The following is a 25,513-nucleotide window of genomic DNA, read 5'->3' as shown; positions in this document are numbered from 1 at the left end:
TTGTGTGCTGCATAGAACCTTTTGCCGAGTCCATCAGGAGGGATCCGGGTATAAGAGGAGTGACGATCCCAGGCAGTGGAGGCATGCAAGTCAAGGCCTCCCTGTACATGGACGACGTTGCCGTCTTCTGCTCGGATCCTGCGTCTGTACGCAGGCTCTTAACCACCTGCGACCAGTTTGAACTGGCCTCTGGAGCCAAGGTAAACCGGGGCAAGAGCGAGGCCATGTTCTTTGGGAACTGGGCCGACCGGTCCTTTGTCCCCTTCACTGTCAGGTCAGATTACCTGAAGGTGCTGGGGATATGGTTCGGAGCTGCTGGGGCGTGCACCAAAAACTGGGAGGAGCGCATAGGAAAGGTAAGACAGAAACTGGGCTGGTGGGAGCAACGCTCCCTCTCCATTGCGGGCAAAACCCTGGTCATCAGGTGTGAGGTACTCTCGGTGCTACTGTACGTGGCGCAGGTCTGGCCCATAACCCGACCCTACGCCACAGCAGTCACCCGGGCCATCTTCAAATTTATCTGGCGATCCAAGATGGACCGTGTCCGAAGGGACACCATGTACAAACCTCTGGAGAAGGGAGGGCGGAACGTACCCAACGCCTCCCTCATCCTGCTGGCCACCTTTGTGTCCAGCTGCATCAAGCTGTGCGTGGACCCCCAGTATGCAAACACCAAGTGTCACTACATACTGAGGTTCTACCTGTCCCCGGTGTTGCGAAGGATGGGCCTGGCCTCATTGCCGCGGAACGCTCCAAGTAGTTGGACCGTACCGTACCACCTGTCCTTCGTGGAAAAGTTTTTGAAGAAAAACACCTTTGACCACAAGGCAATGAAGCAGTGGTCAGCACGTAATGTCCTCGAGGCCCTCAGGGAAAAGGAGACCGTGGAGGACGTTGGATGGTTCCCTGAGCAGACTGCCAGAGTCATCTGGCAGAACGCCTCATCACCAGAACTTTCAAACAAGCACCAAGACCTAGCTTGGCTGGTGGTGAGAAGGGCCCTCCCTGTCAGATTCTTCATGCACACCCGAAGGCTCTGCACCAATGCACGCTGCCCTCGGAGTGGCTGTGGGGGAAATGAGACGGTCACACACCTCCTTGTGGAATGTGCCTTTGCAAAGAAGGTCTGGAGAGAGATGCAGTGGTATTTGTCAAGGTTTATCCCAAACAGATCTGTGACACAGGACTCTGTGCTCTACGGACTGTTTCCAGGGACACACACCGAGACAAATATCAACTGCTGCTGGAAGGTCATCAACTCGGTAAAAGACGCTCTTTGGTCTGCCCGAAACTTGCTGATCTTCCAGTGCAAAGAATTGTCCTCGACCGAGTGTTGCAGACTGGCACATTCCAGGGTCCAGGACTACGTGCTGAGGGACGCACTCAAGCTTGGGGCAGCTGCCGCCAAGGCGCAATGGGGAAAGACCACTGTGTAAAGTCTTTCCAGCAAATGTACACCGAGGGGCGCGTAACAGTGTAAAGCCCCTCGGTCTGGGCAACCAACACTCCAATGTATAAAACAAACATGACAATATAAATATTTAAGAAGGAATTGTAATGTAAAGAGTGATATGTGTACGACAATATCAAAATTGAATGAAAGAAAGTCAAGGCAACATGTAACCCTGCCGGAAATGTACAGTCAAGACAATTTGAAATGTTTCTGTAATGCTCATGATAAATTTTTATGAATAAAGTATATTTTTTTGGAAAAAAAAAAAAAAAAAAAAATCTGTTCTTATCAGTTTAATATCTGATACGTCCCTTATCTGGGGACCATATATTAAATTGATTTTTGGAGCAGGGAGATGGAATAGGGGCTTGCTCCGTCCACTCCACGCATCGACCTGGTATTGCAGTACCTCCGGGAACGGTGCACACACCCCCTTTATGGGGAATTTCAAAGTCAAAAAACAGCTCAAGCATGCACATGCACTTCTTTACTTCATGCCTTTTCTCTTCATTCTCCAATATGGACAATCTGCTTACAACACTTTGCAACGACACTCGCCCGTGGATCAGAATTTCTTCGTGAAGCGGGTGCTGCGGCTTTCAACCAACAGATGCTTGCAACGCTTCCCCAACAATCCACATTTTGACATCACTTTCAACAGTCTCGCAGCTTGCATCAAACGCTTCTCCGCCTTTTGGCTAAGATCAAGTGTAGTCTCATTTGATCGAGGGAAGCTGAGGATTTCGATGACGATCGTGGATTGGAGAACTCGGAGGGATTGAAGTCGTCAAAGAAGAAACGTTTGGAGCTTGGCTGCTATTGGTGGATCTACATGCTGGCCTAAACCTCGGGTTTAGGCCTAACGCCGATACAGTTTCACACCCAACGTACGAGCTATGGATGCAGCTGCATCCCGACCACCAGGCTGGGGCGTGCGAAACACTGTCCGAGTCACAGTGAAGAAAACGGATGGAGAGTCACCTTTGGACCGGAAACACTTCGTGAAGAAGGTGCTGCTCGAGTGCTGTGGGTTTAAAGCAACAGAGATCTTCTGCTTGCAAAACTTCCCCAAGAATGGTTTCTTTGATGTCACCTTCAAGAGCGTCGCAGCGTGCATCAAATTCTTGAACGTCTTCAAGGAAAAAGGTAACCAGAGTCCCTTGTCGATCCTGACTGCGGAACCTCTGTTTACGCTACCGGCACAGCGAAATCGGGTTGTTACACTGCACACGTACAACCCCCACGTCCCTGTATCTGATGTGCTCACGTTCCTCGCCAGGTACGCTGAGCTGAAAAGTGACAGCGTGCAAGTGAAAGACACCTTCGGCATCTGGACAAGTGAGCACCAGGTCAAGGTGACCCTAAGAACGGACAGCAACGGAGCCATCCTGCATCCCCCCTCCAATTTCGCTATTGGAGTAAATCGTGGCTACCTCTACTACGTGGGACAGCCACGTGTATGCCACACCTGTGGCAAAACGGGGCATGTTGCCGCAAACTGCAGTGTGACCTTCTGCAAGAACTGCAGGCAGGAGGGACACATGACTAAGGACTGCAAAGAAGACAAGTGCTGCAACCTGTGTGGGGAGGCCGGCCATCTTTACAGGGCCTGCCCGAAACGCGGGGCAACATACGCTGAAATCATCAGCAGCGGAGTTAAAAAGGCGACCAGAGAGGAGGTGCATACACCCTCCACCGAAAAAGACACCACGGCTCAGAATGAGGAAAAGCAACAGAAGGGCCCCCAACAAAAAGAGGAGGCCCCAGCACCTCCTGACAACCCAACCCCAGCCCCATCTGATGAGGAACACTCAATGGAAGAGGAAGAGGATGGGACAAAGAATAAAGAGCCCTGGGAAACAGTGAACAGGGACAAACGAAAGCGGAAACAAAAAAACAAACTGAAGAACCCCCCGAGGGGTAGTGGCAAAAAGCGACACCTCTCAGCCGGCGCACTTAGCGCCGACACCTCATCCGATGAGGGAAAACAGGACAAGAATCGGCCTCAAATAAAGAGGCAAAGCACCAACGTGGAACGGAAGGCACAGACCCCCCAGACCACCGACCGGGAAGGAAACAAGGTCACAGACCAACCCCCGATAGCAACGAGCAGCAACAACCCAGGTGAAGACCGGCCTGCAACCCCAACACCTACTGACTGCCATGACGAACGCCAGGGCTACATCACCCCCCCAATGCATCTGCATCAAAATCACGGGGCCAGTACGGACCAGAACAGCTTTCTCAGCCCTGCAACTGTGCTAAAGTTTGCGAGCACCACCGGCATGCTGGGGAACATCGAACAGCTGGAACAGCCAACTGTATAGACTCTGGACTCTTGAGACTGGTAAATCTACCTTTTAATAATGGGGTTAAAAATTGCATCCATAAATGTGCGAAGCATCAAAGATACTTCGCGGTGTGTAGCCACACTCAACTATTTGGCAAATGTAAAAGCTGACCTACTGTTCCTGCAGGAGTGCGGAATCCCGCACCTCAGCAACTACAGGCGCTGGTCGAGCTGGTGGTCCCACGGGCCATCCATCTGGTCAGGAGGAAACGACTGCCGCTCCTCCGGCCTGGGTATTCTGCTGCGGGGAGGAAACTTCACCATCTCCGACGTTAAGGAGGTGGTGGGCGGGCGCCTCCTCGTAGCAGACGTGAAATACAAAAACACCCCTCTCAGACTGATTAATGTGTACGCCCCGGCCGTAAAAAGTGAGCGGCTGGCAGTTCTTCAGCAACTCCCACTGCTGTTGGCCACCTCCAAGCCGGTCATCCTGGGTGGTGACTTCAACTGCATCATCGATGCGGCTGGACGATCCAGCAAAGCCGACAGCAAACTAGACGCTACGTCCAGACTCCTGATGGAAACGGTAAAAGACGCCAAGCTGCTCGACGTCTGCAGCAACCCTGCAGACGGCGCGCAGCGTAGATACACGTGGTCACGGCCAGACGGGTCCGTCCGCTCCAGGATAGATTTCTTTTGTGTCCCGAGCTTTCACGGTCAGGTCCACCGACGTAACGCCGGTGTTCTTCTCTGACCACTGCCTCCTACTGGCCGACTGCCACCTGCAGGAAGACCAGGGGGTAGGCAGGGGGACGTGGAAGCTAAATGTAAAACTGCTGACCCCTGAGAACATCGAGGAACTCAGGAGGGATTACAAAGGTTGGAGAACCGTGAAACCCCTCTTTGAGGCCCCACATCTCTGGTGGGAAGCAATCAAGGGGAATATCAAGAGGTTTTTCATCCTCAAGGGCGTTCAAAAGGTGAGAGAGAGACGAGGGGTCATGTCCAGGCTCCAGAAAAGTATGCAAAATTTGCTCCAGCTGCAGTCGATGGGGGTGGATGTCAAGGAGGATCTCCAAGAGGTGAAGAGCCAGCAAGCCTCGCTCTACACCTCGGAGGCCTCCAAGGTTATCTTCCGTTCCAGAGTCCGCTCCGTGGAGCAGGACGAAAAGTGCTCACGCTTCTTCTTCCAAAAGGTGCACAGAGAGACCTCTGTGATCAGCAGCCTGAAGGAAGAAGATGGCTCTGAAAAGTCATCGCAGTCTGACATCCTGAGGATCAGCCAATCCTTTTATGCCGGACTGTATGACCTGAAGCCAACAGATAGCACTGTTTCCCAGACCTTCCTGTCGACTATCACGGAGGTCATAGGCGACAGCGAGCTGGAAAACCTGGACAAACCACTAACTCTGGACGAGCTGACAAAGGCCGCCAAGTCCTTCGAGATGAGTAAAACTCCCGGAAGCGACGGCTTACCGGTTGAGTTGTATTCGGCTCTGTGGGACTGGATGGGCCCAGACCTGCTGGAAGTGTACGAGAGTATGCTTCTGGAAGGCAGCATGTCAGAGTCCATGAGGAAAGGCATCATCACCCTCATCTACAAGCAGAAGGGGGAAAGGGAAGAAATTCGAAATTGGCGACCCATTTCACTGTTGAATGTGGACTACAAAATTCTAGCAAAGGTCATCGCCAATCGGGTCAGGTCTGCTCTGGAGTCGGTGATCCACCCTGACCAGACCTGTGCTGTACCCGGCAGGAAGATCTCTGATAGCCTCGCGCTACTCAGGGATACGATCGCCTACGTGCAGGACAGGGGGGTGGACACTTGCCTCATCAGCCTTGACCAGGAGAAGGCTTTTGACAGAATATCGCACACCTACATGATGGATGTGCTCTCCAAAATGGGGTTTGGGGAGGGAATTCGCAATTGGATCAAACTGCTCTACACAAACATCTATAGCGCAGTCTCAATCAACGGGTGGGAATCAGAAAAGTTCCAGATCAAATCTGGAGTCAGGCAGGGCTGCCCTCTCTCCTCTGCCCTTTTTGTGTGCTGCATAGAACCTTTTGCCGAGTCCATCAGGAGGGATCCGGGCATAAGAGGAGTGACGATCCCAGGCAGTGGAGGCATGCAAGTCAAGGCCTCCCTGTACATGGACGACGTTGCCGTCTTCTGCTCGGATCCTGCGTCTGTGCGCAGGCTCTTGACCACCTGCGACCAGTTTGAACTGGCCTCGGGAGCCAAGGTAAACCGTGGCAAGAGCGAGGCCATGTTCTTTGGGAACTGGGCCGACCGGTCCTTTGTCCCCTTCACTGTCAGGTCAGATTACCTGAAGGTGCTGGGGATATGGCTCGGAGCTGCTGGGGCGTGCACCAAAAGCTGGGAGGAGCGCCTAGGAAAGGTAAGACAGAAACTGGGCTGGTGGGAGCAACGCTCCCTCTCCATTGCGGGCAAAACCCTGGTCATCAGGTGTGAGGTACTCTCGGTGTTGCTGTACGTGGCGCAGGTCTGGCCCATAACCCGACCCTACGCCACAGCAGTCACCCGGGCCATCTTCAAATTTATCTGGCGATCCAAGATGGACCGTGTCCGAAGGGACACCATGTACAAACCTCTGGAGAAAGGAGGGCGGAACGTACCCAACGCCTCCCTCATCCTGTTGGCCACCTTTGTGTCCAGCTGCATCAAGCTGTGCGTGGACCCCCAGTATGCAAACACCAAGTGTCACTACATACTGAGGTTCTACCTGTCCCCGGTGTTACGAAGGATGGGCCTGGCCTCATTGCCGCGGAACGCTCCAAGTAGTTGGACCGTACCGTACCACCTGTCCTTCGTGGAAAAGTTTTTGAAGAAAAACACCTTTGACCACAAGGCAATGAAGCAGTGGTCAGCACGTAATGTCCTCGAGGCCCTCAGGGAAAAGGAGACCGTGGAGGACGTTGGATGGTTCCCTGAGCAGACTGCCAGAGTCATCTGGCAGAACGCCTCATCACCAGAACTTTCAAACAAGCACCAAGACCTAGCTTGGCTGGTGGTGAGAAGGGCCCTCCCTGTCAGATTCTTCATGCACACCCGAAGGCTCTGCACCAATGCACGCTGCCCTCGGAGTGCACTCCGATGTATAAAACAAACATGCCACTGTAAATATTTAAGAAGGAATTGTAATGTAAAGAGTGGTATGTGTATGACAATATCAAAATTGAATGGAAGAAAGTCAAGGCAACATGTAACCCTGCCGGAAATGTACAGTCAAGACAATTTGAAATGTTTCTGTAATGCTCATGATAAATTTTTATGAATAAAGTATATTTTTTTGAAAAAAAAAAATAAAAAAATCTGTTCTTATCAGTTTAATATCTGATACGTCCCTTATCTGGGGACCATATATTAAATTGATTTTTGGAGCAGGGAGATGGAATAGGGGCTTGCTCCGTCCACTCCACGCATCGACCTGGTATTGCAGTACCTCCGGGAACGGTGCACACACCCCCTTTATGGGGAATTTCAAAGTCTAAAAACAGCCCAAGCATGCACATGCACTTCTCTACTTCATGTCTTTTCTCTTCATTCTCCAATCTGGACAATCTGCTTGCAACACTTCGGAACGAGACTCGCCTGTGGATCAGAATTTCTTTGTGAAGCGGGTGCTGCTCCAGTGCTGCAGCTTTCAACCAACAGATGTCTTCTGCTTGCAAGACTTCTCCAACAATGCAGATTTTGACATCACTTTCAACAGTGTCGCAGCTTGCATCAAACGCTCCGCCCTCAACCTCCACCACCCAGGAGAACATAGCAGGTGGATAGGAACAAAACAGAAAAGATTTGTTCATAGAGATTCCCTACAGTGCAGGAGACCATTCGGCCTATCTTTTCTGCACTGGCCCTTGGAAAGAGCACGCCACTTAAGCCCACACCTCCACCCAATAACCCCGTCATCCACGTAACCTTTTTGGACACTTAAGGGCAATTTATCATGGCCAATCCACCTAACCTGCACATCTTTGGACTGTGTGAGGGAGCCGGAGCACCCGGAGGAAACCCTCGCAGACACGGGGAGAACGTGCAGACAGCGACCCGAGCCAGGAATCAAACCCAGGACGCTGGAGCTGCGAAGCAACCGCACCAACCACTGTGCTGCCCCACTCCACTAGGTCCTCTATCTCCCTCCCGAATTCTGACTCATCGTTGTAGTCCTTTGTCATGTGTCCCTCCTGCCTGCAGTTTTTGCAGAAGGTGACGCTGCAGTTCGCAGCAACATGTCCCATTTTTCCACCGGTGCGACACACTCGTGGGTGCCCCGCACAATAAAGGTAGCCGCAACTTCCTCCAATGGCGAAACTGGAGGGGGGTTCTCGGAAGAACGCCTCATCACCAGAACTGTCAAACAAGCACCAAGACTGGTGATGAGACTTGGCTGGTGGTGTGAAGGGTCCTCCCCGTCAGATCCTTCATGTACACCCGAAGTCTCAGCGCCGTCGCACGCTGCCCTCGGAGTGGCTGCAGGGCAGATGAGACGGTCGCCCACCTCCTTGTGGAATGTGCCTTTGCAAAGAAGGTCTGGAGAGAGATGCAGTGGTATTGCCAAGGTTCATCCCGAGCAGCTCTGTGACACTGTGCTCTATGGACTGTTTCCAGGGACACACACCGAGACCAACATCAACTGCTGCTGGAGGGTCATCAACTCGGTGAAAGGCGCCCTTTGGTCTGCCCGAAACTTGCTGATCTTCCAGCTCAAAGAAATGCCCTCGATTGAGTGTTGCAGATTGTCACATTCCAAGAACCAGGACTACGTGCTGAGTGACGCACTCAAGCTTGGGGCTGTTGCCGACAAGACGCAATGGGAAGAGGCCACTGTGTAAGGTCTTCCAGCAAATGTACACCGAGGGGCGGGTAACAGTGTAAATAACCCTCGGTCTGGGTCATTAACACTTCAATGTATAAAAGTATTGAAAGAAACATTACAATGTAAATATTTAAGAAAGAATTGTAATGTAAACAGGGAAGTGTGTGGAATGTCATCCCAATTGAATGCAAGAAAGTCAAGTGAATATGTAACTTTGGAGGAAACGTACAGTCATAACAATTCAAAATGTTCTGTAATGTTTATTAGAGATTTTATGAATAAAGTATAATTTTTGTAAACAAAATCTCTTCTTATCAGTTTAATATCTGATACGTCCCTTATCTGGGGACCATATTTGAATTGATTTTTGGAGCAGGGAGATGGAATAGGAGCTTGCTCCGTCCACCCCACGCATCGACCTGGTATTGCAGTATCTCCAGGAACGGGGAATTTCAAAGTAAAAAAACAACTCAAGCATGCACATACAATTACCCACTTTTTCTGCACTTTATATTATACCATTTCCTTTTCATCCAAGTCAGACAACATCCACTAAGACCTTCAAAAATACCTTCCTCCCCCTCTTACCACACTCCTAAACCACCCTCCAACTGGAAACCATTGCTTAATCGCCACATTGACTTGCTACTCAAGGTCTGAAGCGTTCAAGTCATGCCACCCTGACCTGTACAAGAAATCCAGCTCCGCAGAGCCATATGGCAAACCAAGAGAGAATATCAGACCAAGCTGCAGTCACAGATTAGCGTTACAGACTCTCGGCGGTTGTGGCAAGTCCAAAACAATGTAAGGGCCTACAAAGCAAAGCCGAGCAGCATCTCCGGCAGCAGCGCACCCCTCCCCGATGAACTCAATCCATTCTAAATCCGGTTCGAGCAGAAAGCCATCAATCCGCTGTCGAGTGCCCCAGCAGCTCGGACACACCCATACCCACCGTCACAGCTTCCAAAGTCAGATCAGCCATCCTGAAAGTGAACCCTCGGAAGGCAATGGGTCCGGACGGGGTCCCTGGTCATGCACTCAGAGCCTGCGCAGACCAGCTGGCAGATGTGTTCACAGACATCTTCAACCTCTCCCGACTGCGTTCCGAGGTCCCCACCTGCTTCAAGAAGACCACCATCATACCGGCACCAAAGAAGAACCATTCTCCGGGGCCTGGAGAATCGCCGGAGCGGAGCCAAGCGCGATTTGGTCGTGAACGTCGATTTTCCGCCCCCGCGCCAAACGCGATTTCGGTGCGGGGCTGCGGAGAATCCAGACCAAGTGGTCTGAGGATTGGGAGCAGTTTAGAATTCAGCAAAGAAGGACCAAGGGATTGATTAGGAAACGGTAAATACAGTCAGAAAGTAAACTTGCAGGAAACATAAAGATTGACACTAAGAATTTCTATAGATATGTGAAGAGAAAGAGATTGGTAGAGACAAATGTAGGCCCCCTAAAGATAGAAACAGGGGAATATATAATAAGGGACGCAGCAGTGGCTGAGCAATTGAATACATACTTTGATTCTGTCTTCACAAAAGAGGACACAAATCAGATACCGGAAATGTTGGACAATGCAAGGTTTAGTGAGAAGGAAGAACTGAGCGAGATCAATATTAGTAGAGAAATGGTGCTGGTAAAAATTGATGGGATTGAAGGTGGATAAATCCCCAGAGCCTGATAATCTGCATCCCAGAATGCTGAAAGGAGGTGGCTCTGGAAATAGTGGATGCATTGGTGGTCATCTTCCAGGATTCTTGACTCTGGAACAGTCCCTGCAGATTAGAGGGTAGCTAATGTCACTCCAATATTCAAAATGGGAGGTAGAGAGAAAACAGGGAAATATAGACAACTAAGCCGAACACCGGCAGTGGGGACAATTCTTGAATCCATTATTTAGAAATATTTAGAAAGCAGTGGTAGGATCAATCAGAGTCAGCATGGATTCATGAAGGGGAAATCATGCCCGATAAATCTGTGGGAATTCCTCGAAGATGCAACCAGTACAGCCGACAAGACCATCTTAATTTAGACATATATCACCAATCTTTCACCACTACTGGGTCAAAGCTGGAGAACAAAAATTAAGTAATTTGAAGATTAAACAAACTTAACTATGAATATTAACCAAGCCAAACTAAAGTATGGCAATTATGTCACTCAACTAGTAATCGAAGCTTGGAACTGAAAGTCATGGGGCAGGATTCACCGACCCCCCCCCCCCCCCCCCCCCGCGGCGTGAATCCCGCCCCCGACGGCTGTCGAATTCTCCGGCGCCGGACAGCCAGCGTAAATTAGAGTAGGTCCATACCGGCGGGACCTGGCGGCGCAAGTGGCCTCTGGTGTCCTCGGGGGGGGCGCGGTGGGATCTGGCCCCGGGAGTTGCCCCCACGACCTGCGATCGGGGCCCACTGATCCGCGGGCAGGCCTGTGCCATGGGGGCACTTTATTCCTCCGCGTCGGCTGGTGTGGTCCTCCACCATGGCAGACGCGGAGATGATCACCCCTGCGCATGCTCTGGGATGACGCCAGCACACGCTGGCGCTCCCGCGCATGTGGCAACTCACGGCGGCCGGCGGAGGCCCTTCGGTGCCGGTTGGCGTGGCGCCAAGCCCCTTACCGGCCGGCCTAGCCCCTGAAGGTGCGGAGGATTCCGCACCTTTGGGGCAGCCCGACGCCGGAGTGGTTCACGCCACTCCTCGGCGCCCCCCCCCCCCCCGGTAGGGGAGAATCCCGTCCATGGAAGGTGACCTCAAGTTCCACCATAAAATGACCATGAAGCTTTCAGATTGTTGTGTTAACTCGGATCCACTAATGCTCTTCAAAATGTAAATCAATTGCCCTGACTCTAGGTCCACGCCAACATGCCTGACTCTGAACTGGCCTCTGAAGTGACCATGCGATTAACTCGGTGTCGAAACTGGTACAAAGAATAACTCCCAACCCAATAGCAGAGATTCAGACCAAAGAAGAGATCTAAAAAGGGCATCTTTAACTTGAGATCCCTGGAAGTGCAAAAATCTATTTAAGAGACCATAATTCATCGGAGACCACTTGGACTATCGTATCTGCTCCGCCATTCAATCTTGGCTCATATTTTTCTCATCCCCATTCTCCTGCCTTCTCCCTATAACCCCTGATCCCCTTATTAATGTCTGCTGTGTGTATGCTTTATAGACTACGAGAGGTATTTATCTGTTCAAGTCTACCATCAGAAAATAACGGTGCTTTAGAACTTGACAGAAAGGATAAAAAGATAATTCAGAGTCTATAATGGAGTTAACAGTCATGAGACTTGATAAACGGCTTGTCTGACAGCTTTCCAATCAAAAGGGAAGTGCACCAGCTGTGTGTTATATCCCCAAGTCTCTTTACATCTTCAGAGACATCAAAATCTATCAGTTTGTAACATCAACATCTTATGATGCGCTGATGACACTGTGCTGATTGCAGAATCAGAAGAGGCACTATGGGAAATTGTAAATAAAGTGAGAGCAAGGGATAAGAACATGGAATGTGAATAAGACCAAGAATCTGGCGATATGCAGAGACGTAACTCTAGAAGTCAAAAGTGAAGTAAATGGACAAGTCCTGGAATAAGAAAAGATATCTCAGGCAGATTATCACAGATGGCGGGAGATGTGATTGTGAGAGCAGGAGAATTGAGGTAGCCAAGACCAGCTTTGTCAGAACGAAGAATGTGCTAACACCCACCGTGAACCTGAAACTTAGGAAAAGAATGCTGAGGTGTTCCATTTTTGTCATCCATGCTGCATGCCTCGGCGACACGGAAAATAAACTGAGATAATTGATAAGCTGAATAAATTTGAGCTGTGGACATTTAGGATGTTCCACATATCGCACATGGACAGAAAGACAAATGAGGAATTGCTGGAAGTGGCTGGAGAAACAGGAAATTAGTGCATAACATCAAAGAGAGAAAGATACAATACTTCAGTCACATCATTAGTACAGATGCTAGTCAGAAACAGTGAGGGGAAGATCAATGGAAAACAGGGGTGTGGGACTTTAAAAATATATCAATTCAAATTTGGAGATTTTCTGTGCTCAGAAAAGGGAAATTAAAGGAGAATACTATTGTTTTCAAATAAGAGGGAGTTCCAACTCGGATGAAATGGATGATGGGTATAATGGACTGGATGCAGTTGACTTATATGGAATGTACAAAGGCAGCACAGAAGAGGCAGAGGTGGCGATCCATAACAGTTGATCTTCTGGGAAGATGATGACATTAACGAACAAGTAGCAACTTTCGGAGCACCTTCACTGTGGGGTGATTCAAGGTGAACTCCACTGTCCTCTTTGGGCAACTCTGATGGACAATAAATGCCAGCCATTAACCCATAAAGCAAGGATTCATTTTCAAAAGTGGAGGGAAATCAGCAGCATTGAATAAAACTAGAGCTTGAAATACAGATACATTTATGCAATTGCCTTGCCTTGAATTCTACTTTTCTTTTAGAAAATATGCCCCATTAACATCATCTCCATGGAACAGTAACAAATAAATCTAATAGTTATAAGAATACTGAGTGAATGAAATTAGCATGACAAACACCCACCAACACAATTCTAATTTCTTGGTGTACACGGTTTCTAATCATTTTCAACAGATAATCAGATTGTAGAATTAGTATTTTAATCAAATGATATTGAAACTTAATAGCATAAAACACCACTGAGAAAGAATTCCCTCACACATTTAGTAATATAGTGACACATCCATTTTCAGCAATCTCTTTATCTAGCATCTAAATTCTCCACCAGATTTCTTGCAGGGTAAATACTTGTACAACTCTTTAGTTATTTATACTGGATGGGTAAAAACATAATTCTTATTAAAAACCAATTATATTGCACTTGTTTTCATTCCCAAGGCACTGCTGTGCCATATGTTTGAAACCAGCTTTTGAGGATTTTTAATTCATTGCCAGGACTCATCATCTACTGGGGGAGCCCCCTCAGTGTTGGTGGATAATTGCAGTTCACTGCAGTCATTATGTGACACCTTTGTCACAGGTGACTTTCAGCAGGTAAAGTTGCCATAGTCGCAGATGACTATAGGCTGCTTTCCCCCTTTGAGGCGTGAGAGCTGATTAGCGGTGGTTTAACCCGAGGATCACCACACCTCAGGTGAGAGGCAAGGTTGAGAAGGCGCTGCATGAATAACCTCAGCCAGTATGGAAATTGAGCACACGCTGTTGGCCTCGCTCTGCATCACAAGCCAGCTGTCCAAACCACTGAGCTAAACCAGCTCCCCCAAAACTGGCTTTCAGCACATCACTGACAAAAGACAAGTATAAAGTTACTGATGCAGACTGACATAATAATCTTTATTATTGTCACAAGTAGGCTTACATTAACGGTGTAATGAAGTTACTGTAAAAAGCCCCTTGTCGCCACACTCTGGCACCAGTTCGGGTACACAGAGGGAGAATTCAGAATGTCCAATTCACTATTAGCACGTATTTCGGGATTTGCGGGAGGAACCCGGGAAATTCAGTCATAGGGAGAACGGTCAAACTCCACACAGACAGTGGCCCAAGACGGGAGTCGAACCTGGGACCCTGGTGCTGTGAAGCAACAATGCTAACCACTGTGCTGCCCTTGGAACGCCTTGAATCACCTGTGAGATGGGAATTCACTTACTTTTATCTTTGACTGGGAAACAGTAGTGTACATTTGGGTGTAAAGCCCTTGTTTTAACTTTGTTTTCCTGCTTTAAAAAAAGTGTTTTCTTTTCTCTCCCAAAACCAAGCTTTTTATTTCTAGCAACAGAACAGTCAGCAAGCAGTGCTCTATGTGTATGTGGATGAACATGCAGGTGTAAAGCTCTGCCTTTCTACTGCTCCATGTCAGTGTTGGTGCAGCTTCCTATTTGCACTAAGGCTGTGCTGCAATGATAGATACAAATGGTGCAAGTATGTTACAACATTATCTGGTGTTTTACAATCCTGATGAAAATATTTAACACATCGTAGTTCAAAGTACCACAGCCCAAATTACACTGAAAGATCTAAAAATAAATTACACAAGGGGTTCCAAATCTGCTGGAATTAGAATGACAAGCACATTGAACAGCATGTAGATATAAACTCAAACATATATCAAACATATTAACAACAGTTGCTACAACACTTTTTTTCTCAGCCATACTTAAGGTTTTATGGAGCCATGTCTCCCACATTGTTCCACTTCCAGAGGCTAAAATCCTTCCTTCCACAGATGAGATCCAGCCTACAGATTCCATCAGCGCCTCGTTTTTCTCTTCTTTGGCTTAACATCAGCAGCACTCTCACAGCAAATAAATCTTCATTTCAAAAAAGGAGCGATTCTTAAAAAATCCAAATTAACTGTCCCTTACTGAAAAACAATAATATTCTCCTTTAAATTCCCCATTTCTCAGCACTGGGAGTCTCCAAATTTGAATAGATTAAAAAAAATAGAATTACTGTCTAAGTCTGCTCTCATCTGCAAACTCCTGGAATGCCATGCACATGACTGGAAAATGTTCCCGACTACGAAACAGAACCAAGACGCAAAACTTGACTTCAAAAAAGGAATCTGCCACATCAGCAGTTTTTATTCTGCTTCTTTCAAAACATTCAGCTAATCCTCTTCAGTGTTCATACAACCTCCTCAAGCATAAAGAGCATACAGTCCTGTAGTACACAGATGGCTTATTTATGCTATGGGGTGCGGGGGTGGGTGTGCTATTATACACACACACACTGAAACAGTGCAAGGATTTTTCGACGACAGCAAGGCTGTCAATCTAATCTGCCAGGAAACCTAAATCAGATTATTTTTTTGGGAGAGCCATTAAATGATGTAAGTGCCATTTGTTTCACTGCTGCAGGTTTGTTTTCCCAGTTTATTCTCCCTTCCTTTCCTGAAGGCACTGGTGGGGTGGGACTCCACTGGTGCTATGAGCCATCCGGTACTATGCCCGAGTGACTACTCATCATGTGTCAGCCTAGGCTATTCACAGTCCACTCAACCATTGGATTTTGTGCAACTGAGCCTGATTCCGCTCTTGCCAAATGTCCACACATCCAGTTTCCAGCTGGGGATCACCAGTATCAATCAGCAACAGGAAGGCTGGCTTCTTTTACTAACTTTCTCAGCTGCCAAAATTTACCCCTCTCGGTTTACATAAGAGGCTCTTGCCCTTTAATGTGAACTGATAATGAGATTCACTGTTAATTGTTTTTCCAAATCTGCATGTTCATTGTAAATCCTCCCGAGTCTACAGAATAAAAAGATTGGAAGTTCCAGCTCTTTAGGCCCAAACAGTGCATTTTCTGTATAGGTTCCTTGCCACAGTATTCTTTATATCTGCTGTTTTTCCTTTTTGGCAGCATGGCAGAATGGGGAAGTTTATTACTGAACAAAAATTTACGTTGGCTAATTAATTAAGGCAATTGTACAATTTCTTCACACAATATTTAAAGGAAGATGCATTTGCTATAGTTAATCAGACACATTAGCTATGTATATCAGCACAAGTTTAAATCAGTACATGTGCATATTTTGTGATGAAAATTGCTGTAACATCATAATAAGATGTGTAACCCCCTCAGGTGGATGTAAAGATCCTATGGTACTATTTTCAAGGACGAGCAGCTGAGTTTACCCAGTGTCCTGGCCAACATTCATCTCTAATACATTAAAATTGATCTGCTCAATGTTTGTGGGATCTTGTTGTGCCTAAACTGGCGACCATGTTTCCCTGCATTACAACAGTGACTATATTTTAAAAGTACTGCATGGATTGTGAAGTGCTTCAAGACGACTTGAAGTTGTGAAAGACACCATATGAATACATTCTCCCAGTGTGTGGGTGGGTTTCCTCCGGGTGCTCCGGTTTCCTCCCACAGTCCAAAGATGTGCAGGTTAGGTGGATTGGCCATGCTAAATTGCCCTTAGTGTCTAAAATTGCCCTTAGTGTTGAGTGGGGTTACTGGGTGATGGGGATAGGGTGGAGGTGTGGACCTTGGGTAGGGTGCTCTTTCCAAGAGCCGGTGCAGACTCGATGGGCCGAATGGCCTCCTTCTGCACTGTAAATTCTATGAATACAAGTTCCTTCTTTTGTCCAATATATCCCCATAAATGTCAGTTGTAGCACAGTCCCTTCTGATTCAAAAGGATGCCACTTCCATACGCCACACTAGAACTTGAGCTCCCAACAGTCTGGCCATTGCGCTGCTTTCCAGATGACAAACTGAGTCCTATTCTAGCCTGTTCAGGTGGATCTGAAAAGATTCAACAGAACTTTTCTGAAGAAAAACTGGAAGACTCCAAGTGTCTTGTTTCACATTCAACTCTCCATACACCACCAGATATTTATCTGTATAACTCACTTGTGTGCCAGTAGAAACTGCTTGGCACGTGTGCCCACAAAACAACACTGGCCACAATTCACAACTAATTTGTTCACCGTGAAACACTTTGGCATATTCTGAGATGAAAGACACCATTTAAATGGAAGGTTTTTTTCTTTATAGGGGAAGCACTCGGAAAGGCCAGCATAATGTCAGCTTCTCCATAAATCACACGGCAATCTACTCCCAACAACTCAGGGAATAAAACCCCTCCGGCAAATCCACCTGCTGGAAAAGGTGGGCTAACGTTATGCAACTGTCTTCCCACCTGTCGCCATCCTGTGATTTCCCCTTTAAAGTAATTAGAATTCTTCCCACTTCTCTTTTCTATTCATATCATCTCTGTCACATTTTCGTATTACTACCATCACTGCTCTTGAAACAGATTCATGATGGTTGAGTGGGGATTTGATTGTGTGGCGGAATATTAACCCATTTAGAACTCGAATGTCGTAGACTTTATACTTCATTGTTGCCTGGGCTCAGAAAGAGGAAGAAAATCACAGCCCGAGTCCTTGCTTTTAATTACTGTCTCACGGCCCATGCTGATGGTATTCACGTGTGAGCATCTGACCAAGCCAGAATGCTGGGGCTGAATGCCAACAAGACAAGTTACAGAGCATGCTGGATTTGCAATAACACAGCTATATATATACACATAAGCATAACGATCTACAAGAACCATTTTCAGGGCGTGGACGAGCAGAGCGGCCGCAGCGACAAGAGCTCCCGCCGGTGGCCACGATTCGCGGTGATTTCGGGGAAATCCCCGCGTCCTCACGCACCCCCCGACTATCGTCGGCCTTTGGGGCCGCCACGAGCAGCCAGCGGGGCCGGTATATAAACCGGCGTAGAACCCCGCGCGGGTGTCGGGCGCTGAGGCGCCCCCGCTCGGCGCGGCAGGTCAGAGCAGCGGGGGCGGAGCTAGGAGGAGGGCCGAGGCGGCAGGCCGAAGGCCAGGGCACCATGTAGGGAGGGTGTTCCACGTCGGATGGTTCACACCTAGGAAGAAGAAAGAAGGCTGAAGCCTGGTCCCAGGTGAATGCAGAGGAGAAAGAAAGAAGATTTAAGGAAGCTTGGTGAAAGTTCTTTTCTCTCTCTCCCCCCTGTTTTTTTTTCAAAAAAGAAGAATGTCTGATTGATGAAGGGCAGGAGGGTGAAAGGGGAGAGAGGAGAAAAGAAAGAAGATGAAAAACAATAAGCCGCTAAAGGATGCGAAGAGCAGCGTCGAAGAAAGGAGGAAACGCCGAAGGAAAAGACGAGCAAAAGTGTTGACAGGATGGCGGAAGCCGAACTGCAAGGCGGGGCCGCACTACTTACGGTGGAGAAGACGACCGAGGTGATGGCGGTGGAGCTGGAAAAACATTTGGTGAGGCACATGGAGGCCTTGAGGAAAGAGATGGCGGTCGTGTTGAGGTCATTGGTGGAGGAGGCAATCGGCCTGATGAGGGTGGAGGTGGCAAAGGCATCGGTCGAGGTGAGAGAGCAGGGTGAGATGATGAAGGAGGCCGTGACACGATACAGCGACCAGGACACCTCGATGGGGGACGAGCTGCGGAGGGTGGTGGAGGTTAACAGAGGACTCCGAGCAAAGCAGGAAGACTTGGAAAATCGCTCAAGGCGGCACAATTTGAGAATTGTGGGCTTGCCCGAAGGGACAGAGGGCCCAAGGCCAACGCAATACTTCGCTAACAAGTTGGCGGAGCTGATGGGGAAGGGCGAGAGCCCCACCCTGTACGAGCTAGACCGAGCTCATGGGTCATTAAGGCCGACGCCCAAAGTGAACGAGCCGCCAAGGGCAGTAATTATCTGCTTCCATAAGTTTTGCATGAAGGAGAAAGTATTAAGCTGGGCGAAGCAGGAGCGTGAGGTGCTGTGGGATGGTACTGCGGTTCGGATCTACCAGGACTTGACGGTGGAGTTGGCGAAAAGACAAGTGACGTTTGGGTGAGTGAAGGCGGCTTTGTACAAGAAGGGGGTGCGATTTGGTGTGGTGTACCCGGCGAAGTTGAGAGTAACATATAACGCCAAAGACTTTTATTTTGAGACAGCGGAGGCGGCTGAGGCGTTCGTGAGGGCAGAAGGCGTGGGACAGACGTGAAGAGCGGAACTGGAAGAGAGACTGTGGACTGTGTTTGAGCGGTTGGAAAATGTACAAATGTTACAACTTTCTTTTTACTGATCTGTATTGAAATTTACTTATACCATAGAATTTACAGTGCAGAAGGAGGCCATTCGGCCCATCGAGTCTGCACCAGCTCTTGGAAAGAGCACCCTACCCAAGGTTAACACCTCCACCCTATCCCCATAACCCAATAACCCCACCCAACACTAAGGGCAATTTTGGACACCAAGGGCAATTTATCATGGCCAATCCATCTAACCTGCACATCTTTGGACTGTGGGAGGAAACCGGAGCACCCGGAGGAAACCCACGCACACACAGGGAGGATGTGCAGACTCCGCACAGACAGTGACCCAAGCCGGAATCGAACCTGGGACCCTGGAGCTGTGAAGCAATTGTGCTATCCACAATGCTACCGTGCTGCCCGTATCTTTGCATTGTTACAGAGTTCAAGTTAATGGCGTTCTGTGTTGCGACGGTTAAATGTTATGTTAGTGAATTGTAGGGGTTGGATTCTTGGGTTTGTTTTGGTGTTTCTTTCTCTGGGACTGGGTGGAAGGGGGCGAGAGGTCTTGGCGGGGGGAGCCACCCGCGCTATCTAACTAAAGACAGTTAGTGAACGGGGGTGAGGTGGGAGGAGGACTGTGGACGTTCGAGCCTGGATAGCAGGCTTCAATGGGCCTACGAGGCGAGCAAGAGGGGGTGGAGGGATGGATGTTGGGGGATGTTTTTCTAGGGGGTGTTCTTGGGAGGCGGGGGGGGGGAAGGGGTTCGATGTTAACAATGGACAGGGGCGGGTCAGGCTTATGGGGCAGGGCCCAGTGGTATGGTGATGGTGGATAAGAAAGGTGGGGGGGGGGTGAGAGACCCCCAGTAAGAGTAATCACCTGGAACGTGAGAGGGCTAGGAGGTCCGGTCAAGAGTGCTTGCACATCTTAAAAGTTTGAAAGCCGATGTAGCAATGCTGCAGGAGACTCACTTAAATTCCACCATATTGTGATCGCTCCTTCTGAGAGGATCCCTAACTATAAGATCCTGAATCAATCCTGTCTCATTACACAGGACCAGATCTAGGACCGCTTGTTCCCTCGTAGGTTCCATTATATACTGTTCTAGGAAACTATCGCGGATACATTCTATAAACTCCTCCTCAAGGCTGCCTTGACCGACCTGGTTAAACCAATCAACATGTAGATTAAAATCCCCCATGATAACTGCTGTACCATTTCTACATGCATCTGTTATTTCTTTGTTTATTGCCTGCCCCACCATAATGTTACTATTTGGTGGCCTATAGATTACTCCTATCAGTGACTTTTTCGCCTTACTAGTCCTGATTTCCACCCAAATGGATTCAACCTTATCCTCCATAGCACCGATGTCATCCCTTACTGTTGCCCGGATGTCATCCTTAAATAACAGAGCTACACCACCTCCCTTACCATCCACTCTGTCCTTCCGAATAGTTTGATACCCTCGGATATTTAACTCCCAGTCGTGACCATCCTTTAACCATGTTTCAGTAATGGCCACTAAATCATAGTCATTCACGATGATTTGCGCCATCAACTCATTTACCTTATTCCGAATACTACGAGCATTCAGGTAAAGTACACTTATGTTGGCTTTTTTACCTCTGTTCTGAATCTTAACATCTCGATCAGTAACCTCTCCTAAGTTATATTTCCTCTTAACTTTTCTCCTAATTTTCCTTGTCGTTGAACCCATATCTTCATGCAACAACCTGCCGCGTCGCTTACCATTAATGTTTTCACTTCCCGTTTTATTCCTTTTAGTATTCCTGGTCCTATTCACTGAGCTCCCCTCAGTCACTGTACCTTGAACTGTCACCCTTTTTGATTTTTGACTATGGCTTCTCTGCCTTACAATTTCCCCCTTACTGCCTTTTGTTTCTGTCCCTGTTTTACTACGTTCCAACTTCCTGCATCGGTTCCCATCCCCCTGCCACATTAGGTGGATATGGTGCTGGAGAAGGGGGCAGCGCAGAGACCGGGGTGGAAACTGGATGTGGGGCTTTTGGGGAACCAAGTGTTCTGTGAGAAAATTGAAAAGGTAATTAAGGAGTATGTAGGTTTCAATTGTACGGGTGAGGTGTCGAAGGCAGTCGTCTGGGAGGCTCTAAAGGCGGTGGTGAGAGGTGAGGAAATTTTGTTTAAGGCCAGGGTGGATAAAGACGAGAGGGTGGAGCGGCAGAGGGTAATAGATGAGATGTTGGAGGTAGATAGGAGGTATGCAGAGGATGGGGACTCTGCAAAACTGAAAAAGAGGAAGGAACTACAGGCGAGCTTCGACCGACTGTCCACCAGGAAGGCGGTGCGCCAACTGAGACGAGCAAGGGGTGCAATTTATGAACATGGAGATAAGGCATGTTAGCAAGTCAGCTCCGGAGGGAGGCAGCGGCAAGGGACATTCTTCAGGTGAAGGATAGGGCACTGGTGGCCCCAGTGCTGATTAACAAGGTTTTTGAGGGGTTTTATGAGAGGTTGTACAAGTCAGAGCCACTCGGGGGAGACCGTGAGATGCAGGAATTTCTAGATGGGTTGGAGTACCCGAGGCTAGGGGAGGGGGACAGGGCTACATTAGAAGGAGCAATAGTGGAGCAGGAGATAAAGGATGCGATTGGGAGGATGCAGTCGGGGAAGGTGGCAGGGCCGGATGGGTTTCCGGTGGAATATTATAAAAACTTTAAGGATAGGTTGGCACCCCTGATGGTGGGGATGTTTGAGAGGCGATAAGGGGGTGTTGCCGCAAACCTTGGGGCAGGCATCGATTTCCCTGTTGCTAAAAAAAAGATAAGGATCCGACGGAGTGTGGGTCATATCGGCCCATATCACTTCTGAATGTGGACGTAAAAGTGTTGGCGAAGGTACTGGCGGGTAGGCTGGAGTGCCTCCCGAAGGTGATAGGGGAGGATCAGATGGGGTTCGTGAAAGGGAGGCAGCCGTTTTCGAACATTAAGAGGGTTTTGAACGTTGTTATGGCACCAGCGGAAAGAAAGGAAACAGAGGTAGTTGTGGCAAGGGACGCATGGAAAGGAATAGTGCGGGGGGGGCATAGAGCATAGGGTGTCCTTGTATGCCAACGACTTGCTGCTGTACGTGTCAGAGCAGAGTGTGTCGATAGGAGGAATATTGGAGCTACTGCGGGTATTTGGGTCTTTCTCGGGGTACAAGTTGAACCTGGACAAGAGTGAGTACTTTGTGGTGTCTCGGCCGGGGGTGGGGGCAGGGTTGGGGGGGCTGCCATTCCGTAGAGCAGGGACTCATTTTAGGTATCTGGGGGTGCAGGTACAACATCACTAGTTTGGTGGGGAGAGTGAAAGCCGATCTGGCAAGGTGGGATGGCCTTCCTCTGTCACTGGCGGGTCGGGTACAGGCGGTTAAAATGAATGTGTTGCCGTGATTCCTGTTTATTTTTCAATGCCTACCGATTTTCCTGCCAAAGTCTTTTTTCAGGGAGATTGAGGGAAGGATTACCTCATTCATATGGGGAGGGAAGGTGGCCAGAGTGAGAAAGGTGCTGCTACAGAGGCGAAGGCAGGCAGGGGGTTTGGGTCTCCCCGAACCTGTTGTACTACTACTGGGCGGCGAATGTGGAGGAGGTGCGGAGCTGGGTCAGAGGGGTTGATTCTCAGTGGGTCAGAATGGAGGAGAGTTTGTGCAGGGGGTCGGGGCTAAAGGCACTTGCAACAGCGCCGCTCCCGATAGCTCCGGGGAAATATTCAGGGAGTCCGGTAATAATAGCTTCATTGAAAATCTGGAGGCAGTTTCGCCAACACTTCGGGTTGGGTTTAGGGTCAAGGGAAATGCCGATTCGGGGGAACCACAGATTTGAGCCAGGGAGGTGGGATGGAAGTTTTCGGAAATGGGAAGCGAAGGGGATTAAGACGCTAAAAGATTTGTTTCTTCAGGGTCGGTTTGCAGGATTGAGGGAGCTGGAAGCGAAGCATGGGCTGGGGCAGGGAGAAGTGTTTAGGTACATGCAGGTTCGGGATTTTGCCAGGAAGGAGATACAGAGCTTCCCAGAGGAACCGGCCTCCACATTGCTGGAGGTGTTGACGACAAGGGGACTGGAGAAGGGGGCAGTGTAAGCGGTGTACGGAGCTATTCTGGAAGAGGATAAGGCACCACTGGAAGGGATCATGTTTGGGGGTTGGTGGGCGGATGGGATCGTTGTTATTGTGGGGATTGAGACTTCCGGTGGCGGCTATGCGGAGCTAAGCCGCACATTTGCCGGCTCCCGCTAAAACGGACATTTGGGCTCTCCAGAGGAGCCCCAAAGGCAATTTTTTTGACGACTTCCAGTGTGGGAAGGGGATAGCAAGGTCCCTCCCCCATAGTATATGGAGTGGACCAGGAGTGGAGCGGTCAAAAAAGCGTTTTTGGAGCAGCGAAAAGCACGAGGGAGATAAAACAAGATGGCGGCAGGTGGAGATCAAGCGGCATGGGTGCAGCAGCAGCAGGAGTTTCTCAGGCGCTGCTTTGAGGAGCTGAAGAAAGAGGTGCTGGCACTAATGCTGATGGCGATCGAGGGGTTAGTGGAGACCCAGAAGGCCCAAGGGGCGGTGATCCGGGAGGTGCGGGAAAAAGCCTCGGAGAATGAGGATGAGATCTTGGGCCTGGCGGTGAAGATGGAGGCACACGAGGCTCTGCACAAGAGGTGGGCGGAAAGATTTGAGGACCTGGAGAACAGGTCGAGGAGGAAGAATCTTCGGATTCTGGGTCTCCCTGAAGGAGTGGAGGGGGCCGATGCCGGGGCATATGTGAGCACGATGCTCAACTCGCTGATGGGTGCGGGGGCCTCTCCGAGTCCCCTGGAGCTAGATGGGGCTCATCGGGTCCTGGCGAGGAGACCCAAGGCCAACGAGCCGCCAAGGGCGGTAGTGGTGAGGTTTCACCGTTTCGTGGATAGAGAGTGTGTTTTGAGATGGGCCAAGAAAGAGCGGAACAGCAGGTGGGAGAATACGGTGATCCGAATTTATCAGGACTGGAGTGCGGAGGTGGCAAAGAAGAGAGCTGGTTTTAATCGGGCCAAGGCGGTGCTCCATCGGAAGGAGGTGAGGTTCGGAATGCTGCAGTCAGCGCGATTGTGGATCACGTTTCAGGATCGACACCACTACTTCGAAACGCCTGAGGAGGCTTGGACCTTTATACAAACTGAAAAGTTGGACTCAAACTGAGGGTTTGTGGTTGTGGGGGGGATATCGGCTGTATGGAATGATCCACGGGTTGGGTGGGGGATGGGGGAAAGAGATCTGATGGGGAGACTGAGAGAGAGTGTGGGCGCCGGGGCTGGAGGGAGGGGAGGCCTGGGGATGGGGGAATTGGGATAAGGCTGCAACAGGAGCGGTGCCAAAGGGGGCGGGGCCGGCTCAGGAAAGCGCGGGCTTTTTCTCGCGCTAGGGAAGGGCGGGGGGGAGGGGGCAGGGTGGAGAAGCGCACACTGATTGCTGGGGAGGAGGGGGAGGGGGGATTCCCTCCCGGGGGGGGGGGGCGGGGGTCAATGGGACGGCGGGGGAGGCCAGGGTCAGCAGGAGTCAGCTGACTTACGGGAGTGTTATGGGGGGAGCAAAAGAGCTAGATACGGATCTAGCGGGGGGAGGGGGACGGGGGGGGGAGAAAATAGGGTTGCTGCTGCATTGGCCGATGGGGAACTGGAAACAGAAGAGCTGGCCGGGGCGGGAGTCCCCCGTCTGGGGGACTGGAGAGTGCGGGAGGCGCGGGCACGGGACTGGCCTAGAAAAGGAGATGGCTAGTCGGCAGGGCGGGGGGGAAGCCCCCCAATCTGGCTGATAACTTGGAATGTGAGGGGCATGAATGGGCCGGTTAAGAGGGCCTGACTGTTTGCGCACTTAAAGGGACTGAAGGCAGACGTGGTCATGCTTCAGGAGTCACATTTGAAGGTGGCAGACCAGGTTAGGTTAAGAAAGGGATGGGTAGGACAGGTATTCCATTCGGGGCTGGATGCGAAGAACAGAGGGTTGGCAATACTGGTGGGGAAGCGGGTGAGGGTTGTTTGAGGCCAAGAATATCGTAGTGGACAATGGAGGTCGATAAGTGATGGTGAGCGGTAGGTTGCAGGGGACGTGGGTGGTATTGGTAAACGTATACGCCCAGAACTGGGATGATGCTGGATTCATGAAGCGCATGTTGGGGCGGATTCCGGATCTGGAGGCAGGAAGCTTGATAATGGGGGGGGATTTCAACACGGTGCTGGACCCAGCAATAGATCGCTCCAGATCGAGGACGGGGAAGAGGCCGGCTGCGGCCAAGGTGCTTAGGGGGTTTATGGACCAGATGGAGGGAGTAGATCCGTGGAGATTTGCTAGGCCCCTGGCCAGGGAATTTTATTTTTTTTCTCACGTACACAGAGTCT

The 25,513-nt window shown here is 49.7% G+C and overlaps 1 protein-coding gene, 2 non-coding genes and 1 pseudogene across 8 annotated transcripts in view; 3 read left to right on the top strand and 1 right to left on the bottom strand.

Moving 5' to 3' along the window:
* The window catches only part of gjc2 (gap junction protein gamma 2), a 448,407-nt gene that overhangs the window by 311,058 nt on the left and 111,836 nt on the right, over window positions 1-25,513 (bottom strand). The window contains exon 1 of one of the 6 annotated variants that reach the window (XM_072508122.1): window positions 14,765-15,220. The exons of the other annotated variants lie outside the window; for them this stretch is intronic. The gene's annotated coding sequence lies outside the window, so the exon portion shown is untranslated. Of the gene's footprint in view, window positions 1-14,764; window positions 15,221-25,513 lie in introns of those variants that run through there. 6 annotated transcript variants of the gene reach the window in all.
* On the top strand, window positions 1,699-1,884 carry LOC140425942 (U2 spliceosomal RNA). The gene has a single exon (XR_011948089.1). It is a non-coding gene; the product is annotated as a U2 spliceosomal RNA (small nuclear RNA).
* Window positions 7,050-7,232, top strand: LOC140425931 (U2 spliceosomal RNA). The gene has a single exon (XR_011948084.1). It is a non-coding gene; the product is annotated as a U2 spliceosomal RNA (small nuclear RNA).
* Window positions 8,873-9,043, top strand: LOC140425953 (U2 spliceosomal RNA; annotated as a pseudogene).

The sequence above is a fragment of the Scyliorhinus torazame genome, chromosome 6 (genome assembly GCF_047496885.1).
Source record: "Scyliorhinus torazame isolate Kashiwa2021f chromosome 6, sScyTor2.1, whole genome shotgun sequence".
In the NCBI taxonomy this organism is placed as follows: Eukaryota; Metazoa; Chordata; class Chondrichthyes; order Carcharhiniformes; family Scyliorhinidae; genus Scyliorhinus; species Scyliorhinus torazame.
The sequence above is the reverse complement of the archived record's forward strand: the minus strand, read 5'-3'. Positions and strand labels throughout refer to the sequence as shown.